Genomic DNA, 15912 nt, shown 5'->3' on the forward strand with positions numbered 1-15912 from the left:
ACACTCCAAAAGATTGGAATATAAGGAAATTTTTTGAACATGATAAAGAGTATATACGAAAAACCTAAAGCCAACATTGTTTACAATGGAGAAATCCTAGACTCCTTCCCTCTAAACTCAGGAAAAAGAGAAGGATGCCCACTGTCTCCGCTCCTATTTAACATTGTCTTAGAAGTACTTGCTCGAGCACTGAGGCAAGAACCAGAAATAAAAGGCATTCAAATTGGAAAGGAAGAAGTCAAAATTTCATTATTTGCAGATGACATGATCCTATACATAGAAAACCCTGAGAGATCTACAACAAAGATTCTAGAACTCATAAATGAGTTTAATAAAGTCGCAGGTTATAAGATCAATGCGCAAAAATCAGTAGCATTTCTGTACACCAATAATGAACAAGATCAGGAGGAAATCAAGAAACAAATACCATTCACAATAGTAAATTAAAAAATCAAATACTTAGGAATAAATTTAACTAAAGAGATAAAGACTTATACACCGAGAACTATACAAGATTGTTCAAGGAAATCAAAGAAGACCTAAATAAATGGAAGACTATTCCTTGTTCATGGATAGGAAGACTGAACATTATTAAGATGTCTATCCTACCAAAACTGATCTACACATTCAATGCAATCCCAATAAAAATCAACACAGCCTTCTTTAAGGAACTAGAAAAACTAACTATGAAATTATTTGGAAAGGAAAGAGACCCCGAATAGCCAAAGGCATACTGAAAAAGAAAAACAAAATTGGAGGAATCACATTACCTGACTTCAAAACATACTACAAAGCTACGGTGGTGAAAACAGCATGGTATTGGCATAAGGAGAGACACACAGACCAATGGAATCGAATTGAAAGGTCTGATATAGAACCTCACATATACATCCACATAATATTCGATAAAGCCACCAAACCCTCTCAATTGGGAGAGAGTGGCCTATTCAACAAATGGTGTCTGGAGAACTGGATAGCCATATGTAGAAGAATGAAAGAGGATTACCATCTCACACCTTATACAAAGATCAACTCAAGATGGATCAAAGACCTAAATATAAGAGCAAGACCATAAAAACCTTAGAAAGCAGTTTAGGGAAACATCTACTGGACCTTGTAATAAGAAATGGATTTATGAATATCTCACCAAAAGCACAAGCAGCAAAAGAACAAATAGATAAATAGGACTTCCCCAAAATTAAAGCCTTCTGCACCTCAAAGGAGTTTGTCAAGAAAGTAAAAAGGGAGCCCACACAGTGGGAGAAAATATTTGGCAACCATATATCTGATAAGAAACTTATAACGTGTATATATAAAGAACTCCTATATCTTGAAAATAAAAAGATAACCCATTTAAAAAATGGGAAAAAGACTTAAACAGACACTTTTCCGAAGAAGAAACACAAATGGCAAAAAAGCACATGAAAAAATGTTCCAAATCTCTAGCTATCAGGGAAATGTAAATCAAAACCACAATGAGATACCATCTTACACCCATAAGATTGGCAGCTATGAAAAAAACAGAAGATTACAAGTGCTGGAGAGGATGTGAAGAAAGGGGAACACTCATCCACTGCTGGTGGGAATGCAGAAGGATCCAACCACTCTGGAGGACAGTATGGCGGTTTCTCAAAAAACTAGCCATAGATTTGCCATATGACCCAGCAATACCACTGCTGGGTATATACCCAGAAGAACTGAAAACAAGGGCACAAACCGATATATGTACACCAATGTTCATAGCAGCACTGTTCACTATCACCAAAAGTTGAAATCAACCCAAATGCCCATCAACAGATGAGTGGATCAATAAAATGTGGTATATACACACAATGGAATACTACCCGGCAGTAAGAACAAACACACTACAAACACATGTGATAACATGGATGAATCTTGAGAACCTTATGTTGAGTGAAGCAACCCAGACATTGAAGGACAAATGCTACATGACCTCAATGATATGAAATAACCAAGCTGCCCTAGATAGCAAGAGACTGAATGATAGGCTTACAAGAAATCGGATGGTGGAGGAAGGATGTGAGCCGATGTCTGCAGGGGTGGAATTTAAGACGAGATGGTGGTAAGTATGAACACAAAGAAGAGATAGAAGGGGGGCAAGGGGTTGCCTCTGGTTGGGGCTTTGCGGGTTTGAGGGTGGCTGGGGAGGGGCGGATGGGTAACATTGCCCAAAAGTGGGGGGAGGGAAGGGGAGCATATGAACACAGGAGAGGGTCAGGTGTTGGTGGAGAGTAAAATGCCGAGAAAATCATATCAAAATATAATATAGAGGGTTACCTGTTTAGAGCGCTCGGAGGGGAGGGTCTGATACAGGACAGGCTCCTGGGCAATGTCTAAATGCTCATTCTGCCAGAGTGGGTGACACCATGGGGTAGAAACCCAAGTAGTGAGTGGGAGTGGACCCACATCCTGGGGAGGACTGATGCCATCAAATAGAGGGAACTGTATCCCTCGAGAGAAAGGGTGGCTCCCAGGTCATTGGGGCAGTTGAGCAAGTTAGGCCCTGAACACTATTCCATCTATCTCTGGAAGTGGCTCCTTGGGAAACAGAGGTTGGCTGTCACTGTGGGCACCAAGGTGGAAGGGAAAATGGATGTCAAATGTGTGGAACCAAGGTAAATGGGGGGTAAGAGAGGAGTTTCATAAGAGTACACAAGGATGGATATAAAACATGTAATATTACACCATAACATATAGGAGATGACAGACTGATAATGTAAACCATAATGTAAAACATAGGATAACTAAGAATATAAAAAAATGTGTATCCTAAAGTATGCACCACAATGTAAGCACAGATGTCACCTTGTTAGAAAGCTATTGTCTTAGACGCTGTACATCACGTTAAGTAAATATGATGTGAATAGGGTGTAAGGGTATTGCTGTGGAAGAGAAAAGGTTTTGTGGTGGATGTATGGGAGTGCTGTATATTATATACATGCATTGCTGTGGTCTAGGGCTCCTGTGAGGAGAAGCTCAATAATTAGGGGGAAAAAAAAAAAGAAAAAGAAAAAGATAGGAATAGAATTTTTTCCAAGTCAACACGTATTCTTTATCTAACCTTTAAACCCATCGCTATATGCCATTCCCTAGTAAGGGACCCTGACATTATATTGGGTTTCAAATTTTGGGGAGTTCTGGATCACAGAATGTTTCAACAATGGCAATGGAGGGATACTGGTATAGGATACCATTGACAGGTGATATATGGCTGACAGGGAGCTGTACAGAACATATGTCCAGGGTGCATGGTAATGTTTGGATATACTCATAGTGGCAACAATTAAAAACCACAGCAGGGGGTGTACTGGGTTTCTGGCCAGTGGTGCTCTGTTGTGGTCCCTAGGGGAGCAGCGACAGTCTCCCAGGTGCAGCGGCGGGGACCGGGAGGGGGTGAGGGTTCAACAGTGAGACCCTGACGCTAATGACTACGCTTGTGAGCTGATAAGCCTAAAATAAGAACAAGGCCTAGAGCAGCATTGTGCCTGGGAATTTCCTCCTGTCAGCCTTCATGTTACTCAAATGTGGCCAGTCTCGAAGCCAAACTCAGCATGTAAATGCAATGCCTTCCCCCCAGCGTGGGACATGACACCCAGGGATGAGCCTCCCTGGCACCGAGGGACCACTATCAACTACCAACTGATGATGCAACTGGAAAATGACCTTATACAGAAGGTTCAATGTGGATCAGCAGAATATCCCTGTCTACATAAAATAACATGACTTTAAAATGCTGTTTGACCTAATGTAAGGGGGAAATGGAAAGGAGAAATGAGTTTATATGGCTACGAGTCTCTAAAAAAGAGTCTGGAGGCTGGCAGAAGGATTGCCCTTATGCACAACTGAGCAGAGTCTGAGAGACAGATAAAGCAGATACAACCCCCAGATATTGGTTCCTTTGAGGGCTAAAGAGACCCCTGGGAGTTATGGTCATGGCCAATGGGGTTAACTACCAGGTCAGATGGCCCCTCTTTGGAAATGGTGTTTATGTGTGATGAATCTGGACTCAGATGAGATCTCTCTTCATAAGACTTTCATGCTAATATGCTGGAGGTGCAGTTAGTGTTGGGGTTTAAGATATACTTAGGGGATTTGACTCTCTGGACTGACAATGTGATAGCCAGGTCCTGAGCCTCAACAGACTCCAGCACCTACAATCTGATTTATTGGACTTACCACACTCAGCTAAGATGGAGTTGAAGAAGGACAACCACCACACCATGGAGCCTAGAGTGATTACAACTGAAAGTGGGAGGATTGCATCCAGCATCCATGTGGAATCTGAGCCTCCTCGTGACATAGAGGTGCAATGGACACAACCAATCCAATATCCACATAGAAGAGGTGGCATTGGATTGGGAAAAGTGGACATGGTGGCTGATGGGTATGGAGAAAGGCAGGAAGAGATGAGAGGTGGAGGCATCTTTGGGACATGGAGCTGCCCTGGATGGTGCTTCAGGGGCAATCACCAGACATTGTAAATCCTCACAGGGCCCACTGGATGGAATGGGGGAGAGTATGGGCCATGATGTGGACCATTGACCATGAGGTGCAGAGGTGCCCAAAGATGTACTTACCAAATGCAATGGATGTGTCATGATGATGGGAATGAGTGTTGCTGAGGGGGGAGAGGTGGGGTGGGCGGTGGGGTTGAATGGGACCTCATATATATATTTTTAATGTAATATTATTATAAAGTCAATAAAAAAAAACCCAGACTTTAAAGAGAAGTTCTAAAAATCATACATGAGAAGTATTACTTTACACAAAGGACATTATTTCAGTCAGGAAATAGCCCCATTTTATACTACAATAGTTATATAGATGTCCTTAACATGGTTTAGCAAGACATTTCCATGTGTACATTAATTCTACCCATGTTTATTCACTATAAGCTATCTAAGGAAGCCAGGTATATCCTCCTGAACACATTTCACAGATATGACCTTCAGTTATCTTTCCCCTAGGAACAGCCAGTAGAACTCATTAGAATAATCAGAAAATTGTATTTTGATCTGATAATTTCTCCTGCCTCTGGTCGCAGAGTAAGAAAGATTAGCCACAACCTGGCTGCTAATGTCTTTCCCTCTAACCATTTATAGAAGTTGACAGATGCAGAATGGAAGGTGTTAAAGATGATTTCACAGCATGTGTGGCTGGATGAAAGGAAAGGTTTGGGAGTAGATAAACCTGTTGACTTCAGGTTGCCAGGGCAGTATTGGTGGAAAATTGTTTTTTGTTCTTATGCATGAGCTATTTTCTATGCTGTGATGGCTGCAAGTTATTACATTTTCAGCAAGAAAGAGGAGACTTTACTAATAACCAAACCAAAACAAATGAAACATTGCTCTTACATTCTGAGGATTCTGATTCCACTTCAACAATTAAATACATTGAATCTAATATTGAAATGGAGAAATCTGAAAAATTAAAGAGTTTGGGATATTAAATGCACCAATAGCAAATGATATTGATGATATAAAAACGTTGAAGGGCACAATAGGTGCTGTAAAACACAAATAAGTAAAGTGAAGAACAGTTTGATTTGTTCTAAAAGTAATATATGGAGAGAAAAAAGTATAAGGAAGAAAATTACCAAATAAATGTGGGGTAAAATGTAGTACAGTCAGAAGCTCTCAAAGAAGAAATGCTTAGTGCTCTCTTGGAGCCCAGGTCTGAGCCTTGTCCCATTTCAAGGTCTGGAGCTCCCAAAACTCTCTGCCTTGGACATGCACTGAAGATTCTCCAAAAGGTTTCTGCAGAAATTACTAAGATGTTTCTTAATCATTTTCTTTTCTTCTTCCTTGATCAACTGGCTCATAGCAGGAACTATAAGCTTTTGTATTCTATAAATAATCAGTATGAGCAAGTTGATATTAAGAAGGGGGTTAAGAGAAGCTAAACATTTTGTTGTGTATTTTTTGAATATGGACTAGCTAAGCAGCTATGGCAGCTATCTTACTATCCTGAGACAATAAGTATTAAAACATAGATATACACTGACATCCTCCTGTGATGTTCTCATAGAATTCTGAGACAATGAATATGAAAAGGAGTATATATTTAGGTTGGCTCTGGCACAATCAGCCAGATCAACAAGCACCAACAGGCACAACCTCCTGACTTTCTTGTTATGATCAGAGAAAACAATATACTCATACTTGTTTAAAGGAAAATATATGCGGGAAATGAAAGATTGAACCACAAACCCAATACAACACAAGAGTTCCAAAGGAAGATATCTAAGAAAAGTTGTATAACATAAAGGTAAATGTAATGTTTTCTTTGATTTGTTTTTGCTTCTTTTCTAAGACTGGAAAAATGTCACTAAATTTATGACTGTACAGATCCCAAACTTAGGCATGAAATCTGTGATTTCACCATTTATAATAAAGGACCAATATTTCATTAGACATTAATTGCTAAGGGGTAGAATTAATAAGAATGTGAATTTAAACAGTATGATTTTTAAATAATATTTTGTCAGTGTACTGCCCCTTCTGCACACAGGAAAACACAGCCAACCATATACACACAGACAGACACATAGACAAGAGAAGCATTCAGGAGCTAGACAAGTGTACCAGGGATATTGAAAGACAAAGAGTGGTGGAAGTTACCATGACTGAGAAACCAGGAATGAGGCAGCTTGTTGAAGTGAACTGCATTCTCATCAGGAAATCCTTGGGAATTTATATTGAAAAATAAATATGTCAGAATAACTATATTTAAAGAAGTAATAATACTTTTGTACCTTGGTAGGTCTTAGGTCTTAACTGAACAGTCTTGACTGTTCACTCAAAAGAACACTATTTTGTGAGAGAAATAGATAAGTACAACAGTGGAAAGTAGAGACACTTAAAACAGACCCACATGTAAATGTAGATAGATAGATGATAGATAGATGATAGATAGATGATAGATAGATAGATAGATGATAGATAGATAGAGAGAGAGAGAGAGAGAGAGAGAGAGAGAGAGAGAGAGAGAGAGAGAGAGATTATAGTGTTTTGGTGGTTTGAATTGAGTCCCCCACAAAACATATTCATGTTTTAACCCTTGATTCCCTGGGTGTAAACTCATTTAAAAATGGATCTTTGTAGTTATTATTAGATTACTAATTGAAACAGGGTGAGTCAATCTTATATAACTGAAGGCCTCATAAGCACAGGAAATTCAGAAGCAGTCAGTCATTAATTAGAAAACAAATAAGGAGAAAGAAGATTGCCATATGAAAAATTCAGAGATTATGGATTGCAGCAAACCACCATCAGAACATTACAGATTTTGGAAAAAAGCATGATACTTCCAATACCTTGATTTTGGACTTCTAACTTCCAAAAACTGTGAATCAATAAATTCCTGTTTTTAAGAACCAATTTGTGGTATTTGTTAATGCCAACTAAGATACATGCATATAAAAAATCTCTATATAGAATATATGTATATATAAAATACACTAAAATAAATTTTATATGAACTATATACATATATACAAGCATGCAGATATTATGCTAAAATTGTAGTGTAGAATGTTTTTATGTTGGGTGACTGTTTTAAGCACATCAGACTCCAGAAAGAGAAAGTTGACTAAGTTGTTACTATTCCAAAGCATTAACTACAGTAAAAATCACAATGAGAATGATGATTTCATGTAAAAAACAGAACAGGAAATTCTAGGGGTCAGATCTCACCAACAATACAATCAATGAGCTGGGAAATTTTTGGAATTATTTATTTGAAATTCTGCAAATTAACTGAGCAATGAAAACAACCACAGGAGACCTGGACAAAGTGAGAGGATACCAAGCTTTTGAGGTTTCATAATCGAGAGTGGGCATGATCCAGTAACAATCCTCCATCCCTCGGACCCATAGTGGCTGAATATGTATAGCAGTCTACATTATGAAATTTGTTCACTTGTGCCAGAGCAGACAGAGGAAGTTTTCTCCTTCAAAAAGTTGGGGTTTCATGTTTAGCTTGTCTAAAAGATCTCTGAGGGGAAGAACAGAGGTTGCAACAACCATCCACTGATGCTTCAAATAGAATATTTAACGTGTGGTGCATCTGTTTTTTAATTGATGAAATTTATGTCAGCTAACTCACTGACCACTGAAATAATGGAAAATAAACTTCAGTGGACATGTAAAACAAGGAATTTACACTCTGCAGTTAGTTAGGAAAAGTCAAAATAAATGGCTCCAACAAATACGAAATGGTTATATATTAAGGTCAATGAGAAAACCAGTTTTAGAGAGTTATCACAATGCTACTCAGAATGTTCCTTTCTTAACTATTATGAAATTTACAAGAAACTTGGAAGAAACAGGAAAAAAAAGGACACAAATTACCCGCAAGAAGCCCCAATTACTGAACTATCAAATAAAGACATTAGACCAACTCTCTTAAATAGAATCAATAGTTGAAGAAAATCTTGGAAAAACAGCACAAGGAAATTGGAAAACAATGTATGAACAAAATGAGAATTAAAATAAAGAATTATAAAGAGAAAGCAAGTAGAAATTCTGTAGTCAAAAAATAAATTACTGATATAAATATTTAATAAAGCATTTCAGCAGCATATTTGAGCTGGAAAAAGAAAATACCAGTTCATTTGAAGATAAGATGACTGAAATCATCCTCTCTGAGAAGCAGAATCTAAAAGAATGAAGAAAAATGGATAGCACCTGAGGGAATTGTGGGGTATCATTAAGTTTACCAGCACATTTCCTAGAGGTCCCAGAAGAAGAGGATGATAAAGGGTATAAAAAAAATATTTGAACAAAAAATGGCCAAGGCCTTTTCAAATCTGATGGGAGATGTGAATGTAGACATCTGAGATGCCCAATGATTTCCAAGAATGATAAACTTAAACGCATCAATTTTGACACAAACTATTAAAACCCAAAGACAAATATCCTAAAGGCAGCAGGAGAGAAGTGATCAATGGAGACAAGGGAACCTAAAATAATTAGGTGAAATTCCAGTATCTCATCAGAAACCAAAGATCTTAGAAGGCAGTAGAATGATATATTTAAAGCAGGATGCAGATTCTTCTCAAGTGCACATGGGTAATTCACCAGTATAGACACTATGTTGGGACACAAAATAAGTCTCAATAATTTTTTCATTGTGCGTACATTATCATCCTTTTTTAAAATGTACTTTTTAATTTTTTAAAGATATTTAGATTACATAAATGTTAATTAAATATAGGAGATTCCCATATTCCCTGCTTCCTACCCATGCCACATTTCCCCACATTAACAATATCCTTCATTAGTGTGGTACATATTTTAACATTGATAAACACATTTTGGAGCATTTAATTTACATTGTAGTTTACAATCTTTCCTGTACAATTTTGTAGGTTATGACAAAATATATAATGACCTATATCTGTCTTTGGGACGTCATTCAAGACAATTTCCAAATCCAAAAATTGCCACCATATTACACCTATTTTTCCCTAAACTCCCCTCAGAATCTCAGGTGGCCACTGCCTTCATTCACATCAATGCTAAAAGGTCTTTCATTGCTAGAATCACAATAAGCCCATGGTAGAATAACAGTTTAATTCTACCTCTCACACATTATTCATTCCCCAATCATGAGGATTCTAGGATGGTGATGCCCATTCCACCTCTAATTGAGAGAGGAGTTAGGTCCCCTGGGGTAGATAGATGGGACTCTCTTGCTTGCAGTTGCAGACTCTCTCTGTTCCTTGGGATGGTCATTGTTCATCATCATTTCATTGTTAGCTGAGTTCAATGAACTGGAGAATAGGTGTTATTGATGACCGTACTTATGAACCTTTACTTTTTAAACGGAAACTTAGCCTAGTATTATAGGATGACTAAGAGTTACCTCCTGAGAGCCTCCTTGTTGCTCAAATGTGGTCTCTGTCTAAGCCAAACTCAGCATATAAATGCATTACTTTCCCCCAGTGAGGGACATGAATCCCAGGGATGAGCCTCCCAGGCAGTGAGGAATTACTACCAAGCACCAAATTGCAATGCAACTGGAAGAAGACCTTGACCAAAAGGGGGAAATGGTAAAGACAAATGAGTTTATATGGCTAAAAAACTTTAAAGTGAATCAGATTATTCCAGGGGTTATACTTCTGTACATCTCAGCAGGATCTCATTGAATGCCATAGTAAATATTGCTTCAAATAGTGGGGCTTCTGAGGGCTCTGGAGACATCCAGACACTATGGTCTGAGCAGATAGCTCAGGAGTTTGGTGCCCTGCCAATGGGCCCTACTTGGGATTTTATGCTCCCCAATGTGACAGAGTTGGACTCAGTTGTGGTTTCCCTACACATGGCTCTTCTGTCTATTCTATTTGAACTTATAGTTAGTACTAAAGTTGATAGATGTATGTCCAGGATACTTAAGTCTTTGGACTTTCCATATGCCAGTTGGGCCCTGGATCTCAATAAATCTTTAAAGTTTGAAATCACACAAAATATTTTCACTGACCACAGTGAAATGGGGCTGGAAATCAATAACAGGTGCTCACTTCGGTAGCACATATACTAAAATTGGAACGATCCAGAGAAGATTAGCATGGCCCCTGCGCAAAGATGACACACAAATTCGTGAAGAATTCCATATTTTTGGCCCTACACTCATGAGGGCTTTGTCAGCACTGCCCTCCCCTGACCCCCTGACCCCTTGACCCCCTGACCCCCTGACCCTTGCCCTCCAATAAATGACTTCCTGGCTGGCTAAAAAAAAAAAAAAAAGAAATCAATAACAGAAAGAAAACTGGAAAATTCACAAACATGTTGAAATTAAACACAATGTGTTAAAATTCACAAACATGATTAAATTAATTACAGTCAATGTATTAAAGAAGAACCAAAAGGCAAATTAGAAAAGGCAAGTTATACAGGAATGAAAGCAAAAACAAGACACATGAAAACTTATGTGATTCAGTGAAAGCAGTGTTTAGTAAGTAATTTACAATGGAAAATTTCTACATTAAAAAGAGCAATATCTCAAATCATAATCTAACTTCACATCTTGAAAAACTAGAAGTACAGCAAACTAAATCATAAGATTCCAGATGGAAGGAAATAGTAAAGATTAGAGTGTGATAAATGGAATAGATAGAAAAACAATTGAGAAACCAAAAACTAGTGCTTTGATAAGAGCAACAAAGTTAGCAATACTTTGACCTGACTGAACGTTTATTAACAATGTAGAAAAGCAAGATGAAAATAACCAAAACCATGAACAAGGTGAACAACTTAGTACTAACCTTCCAAAAATAAAATGAATAGTTATAGGAGAATACACCAGCAAATTACAATATCCAGATAAAATTTTAAAACTTCTCGAAACTTGTAACTTATCTAAACTGATTCAAGAAAAAAGAATATCTCAACAGACCAATAACAACTAAAAGAGTTTCTTTCAATAAAAATAAAAGAAAGAAAGAAAAGGAAAAAAAGTCCAGGACAATATGGCTCCATGGAGACGTCTAGAAAACATTCAAAATAATTAAGAGAAATCCTTATCAAGTGACCTAAGAAATTGAAGAAGGAAAAACACTTCCTAATTCATTCCAGGAGGCCATGAGGCCGTAATTTCAATTTTATTGATATCATATAGAGAGACCACAATAAAGAAAATTACAGACTTCATTATCCTTAGGAAGGCAGCTGTAAAAATCCTCAACTAACTTCTAAAATACCAAGTATTAATAAAATAGCACATTGAAAAGAATATTCACCAAGACCAAATAGTATTTATTACAGCTGTGAAAAGGTGGCTAATCATAACAAATAAATTAATATAGTGCACTCTGTTAATGGAATCATGGAAAAGAAGCACATGATCATTGAAAAGACATTCAACAAATTTTCACAAATTTTTATGATAAAAACACTCAGTAAACTAGGAATTGAAAAATCATTCTCAATGTAATAAAGGGACTTTATGAAAAATCAACAGATGACATCATATTTAATAGTGAAAGACTGAAACATTTCTTCTTAAGATCAGGTACAAAACAATCATGCTCATTTTCACTTATCCTGTCTAATGTTGTATTGAATACTCTAGCTAGAGTATTTAGACATGCACATATACACAAAGAAATAAATAGTATTAAATTTAGAAAAGAATAATTAAAAATAAATATCTCTATTCACAGATGACATTATACAATTTATTTATAAAAAAACTAAAGAACTGGCATGAAAGTTACTGGAACTAGTAAATAAATTCAGCAGTTGTTGGGTACAAGAACAAAACCCAAAAATTAGTTTTTTAAAAATATGCATTAGCAATAACTATTCTGAGATGGAAATTTTTAAAAAATTCATTTCACAACAGTATCAAAAAAAGTAAAATAACTATAAGTGATTTACTCGAGGAGAAAAAAAGTGGTAAAATAAAAACTACAAAACAATAATGAAAGAAATTAAAGACATAAAAATACTGAAAGATTTCCTATGTTCATTGATTGGAAGACAATATTTTGATGATATCAATACATCCCAAAGTGATGTATGGATTCAATATAATCAGTGTGAATACTCCAGGAACCTTTTTGCTGAAATAAGAAGCCTACCTGCAAATTGAAATGTAAGTGTAAGGAAACTTGAACAGCAAAAACAATGTTGGAAAAAAATAAATTTCAAAGATGGACACACCTCAATTACAAACATTACAAAGCTATAGTAAGCAAAACAATGTTTTACTGAGATAAGGCTAGGCATGTAGGTAAATGGATTATAATTGAGAGTCCAGAAATATATCTATGTACTGATTATTTATTTATTTTTTATGTGGCAGACTACTCCATCAATGGCTCAAGAATAGTCTCTTCAAAAATGACTTTAGGTTGTTTAGATTCCACATGGATGATGGATGCAATTCTACTTTCAGCGTTCACAGAATGGAGGAATAGAGTATGGATAAGAGTGGACTTACTGATATTCTACTATGGAACTATTGTGATTAGTAATGGAAGAAACTGTAGCATTGATGTGGAGAAAGTGGCCACGTAGCTGATGAGGGTAAGGAGAGGGAATAAGAGATATGATGTGGGGGCATTATCAGGACTTGGAGTTGTCCTGTGTGGTACTGCAGGGACAGATGCTGGACATTGTATGTCCTGCCATGGCTCCCTGGGTGGACTAGGAGAGAGTGTAAACTACAATGTAAACCATTATCCATGTGGTGCAGCAGTGCTCCAAAATGTATTCACCAAATGCAGTGAATGTGCCATGATGATGAAAGGTTTTGTTGTGGAAGGAATGGATGAGGGGGGTGGGGGGTATATGGGGCCCTCTTATATTTTTTTAAAGTAACATTTAAAAAATAAAGAGAAGATAAAATTGACTTTGGGTTGCTAAACAGTGAACTCAAAGTTAAATCATGGACTATAGCTAATAGTGCAATTGTAAAATTGTACTTTCATCAATTGCAAGAAATGTACCAAACCAATGCAAGGTGTTAATGATAGGGTGTTTACAGGAATCCTGTACTTCATGTATGATTGTTCTGTGAACCCACAATCTCCCTAATCAAAAATTTGAGGGGTAAATTATATTTTCATATGCAATTAGTGAAATCGAACCATTACCTTATATCACATACAAAAATTAACCAAAATATGCCAAAGACAATTTTTAGGAGCTAAAAACATAACATTCATAGAAGAAAACCTAGGAGAAAATTTCCATGACCTTGGCTGTGGTAATGGTTTATTGGATATAACACTAAAAGCACAAACAGTTAAAAACGATTAATTGGATTACATCTGAATTTTTTTTTAAAACTATGCATCAAGGGATATTATCTAGAAAGTGAAACAACAACCCCATAGTGAGAGAAAATAATTGATAAAGACTTTATATCAAGTATATTTATATATACAAAACTTTCACAATTTAGTCAATAAAAAGGCAAAGAATTTGAACATACATATTTTAAAGAAGATGTACAAAAGGTAAACTTTAAAAAGTAACAAAGTAACTGGAAAAAGACCTTGACAAAAATGGAGAAAGGATAAAGACAAATTAGTTTATATGGCTAAGATACTTTAAAGTGAGTTGGGAAGTCATTCTAGAGGTTAAACTTATGCATGTCTCAGTAGGATGTGATTGAATGTCAAAGTAAACATTGCCTCAAATAGTGGGACTCCTGAGGGCTCTGGAGACATCCAGACACTATAGGCAGGACAGACAGCTCAGGAGTTTGGTGCCTTGCCAGTGGGCTTTACTTTGAAATTTATGTTCCCCAGTGTGACAGAGTTGGACTCAGTTGTGGTTTCCCTACATATGGCTTTCTTGCCCTTTCTATTTGAACCAATAGTTAGTACTACAATTGATAGGTTTATGTCCAAGAGACTTAAATCTTTGGGCTTTCCATGTGTCAGTCAGGCCGTGCATCTCAACAGAGTTGCAATACTCTCCTGCTCATTGGACTTAGCCAGGACAACTAACAAGGAAATGATGATGGACAATGACAATCCCCACGAACAGAAAGTGCCTGCAACTGTAAGCAAGATAGTCCCATCCATCTCCCCCTCTCAATGAGAAGGGGAGTGAGCATCACCATCCCAGAATCCTCAGGATTGGGAAATGAATGATGGACTAGAGTAGACTTACTGGTATTCTACTATAGACTTACAGTTATCCTAGCCACGGAGGAACTTTTATCATTAATATGAAGACAGTGGCTACCATAGGTTCTGAGAGAAGGGAGAGGGAAAAATAGGTGTAATATGGGGGCATTTCTGAGACATTGGAATTGTCCTGAATGATGTTGCAATGACAGATATAGGCCAGTCTATATCTTGCCATAACTTATAAAATTGTGTGGGAGAGAGTTTAAACTATAATGTAAACTATAATCCACACTTAGTGGCAATACTCCAATATGTGTTTATCAAGTTGTAATAAATGTACCACACTAATGAAGGATGTTGTTAATGTAGGCAAGTGTGGGAGGGGTAAGGAGTGGGGCATATGGGAATCCCCTGCATTTTTTATGGAACTTTTATGCAAGCTAATTAATTTATGTAATTTACAGAAAAAAAATTTAAGTATTTTTTTAAAAGATGCTCAATATCATTGCCATTAGAGAAATGCATTTCAACCACAATGAGATATATCACTCACACAAAGACTGCTGTTATTAAATATAAAGGGAATATGACAAGTGTCAACTTCTCAAGCTGCTCTTGGTGAACAGTACAATGGACAGGCTTAAAATAATAGAAATTTATTAACTCACAGTTCTGGGGGCTAGATTTCTGAAAGCAAGTTGTCAACAGGACCATGATTTCTTGCAAATCCATAGAGAAAGAGTCTGTTCCATGACCCTTCTAGCTTCTGGTGGTGGATTGCCACAATTCCACAGCATTCTCTCCCCCAGTTGCCACATGATGTTCTACCCTTTAGCTCTCTGTGTCCAAATTTCCTCTTCTTGTATGAACACAAGTCTTTTGGGTGAAGATCTCACTCTCCCCAATATGACCTCACATTAACTTGCCCAATTCCATATGTAATGATCTTATTTCCAAATAACATCAAGCCCTGAGGTACCGGGGAGAAGGACTTCAATATATCTTTTTAGGGGACATAATTCAATCATTACAGAGAAAAAACTGTATGCTTGGAGCCCTCCTGTACTGTTTATGAGAATATAAAATAGCACTGCTGCTGTGGAAAGCCATTTGCTGTTAATCATAAAGTTAATCATAGAGTTACACATAACACGGCAATCAAACCCTTACATATATATGAAAAGATATTTCAAACATGGATTCACTAAGATACTCAAATGTCAATGTTTATATTAGCATTATTCCCAGTAGCCAAAATGTGGGCAACTCATGTGTTCATAGATGAATTATTGATAAACAGACTG

General features: G+C 36.9%; 1 non-coding gene across 1 annotated transcript; it reads left to right on the forward strand.

The window, feature by feature from the left end:
- Window positions 1-10535: 10535 nt before the first annotated feature.
- LOC111763634 (U6 spliceosomal RNA) lies at window positions 10536-10642 on the forward strand. The gene has a single exon (XR_002796467.2). It is a non-coding gene; the product is annotated as a U6 spliceosomal RNA (small nuclear RNA).
- Window positions 10643-15912: the final 5270 nt, after the last annotated feature.

This window comes from Dasypus novemcinctus, chromosome 21, assembly GCF_030445035.2.
Source record: "Dasypus novemcinctus isolate mDasNov1 chromosome 21, mDasNov1.1.hap2, whole genome shotgun sequence".
NCBI lineage: Eukaryota > Metazoa > Chordata > Mammalia > Cingulata > Dasypodidae > Dasypus > Dasypus novemcinctus.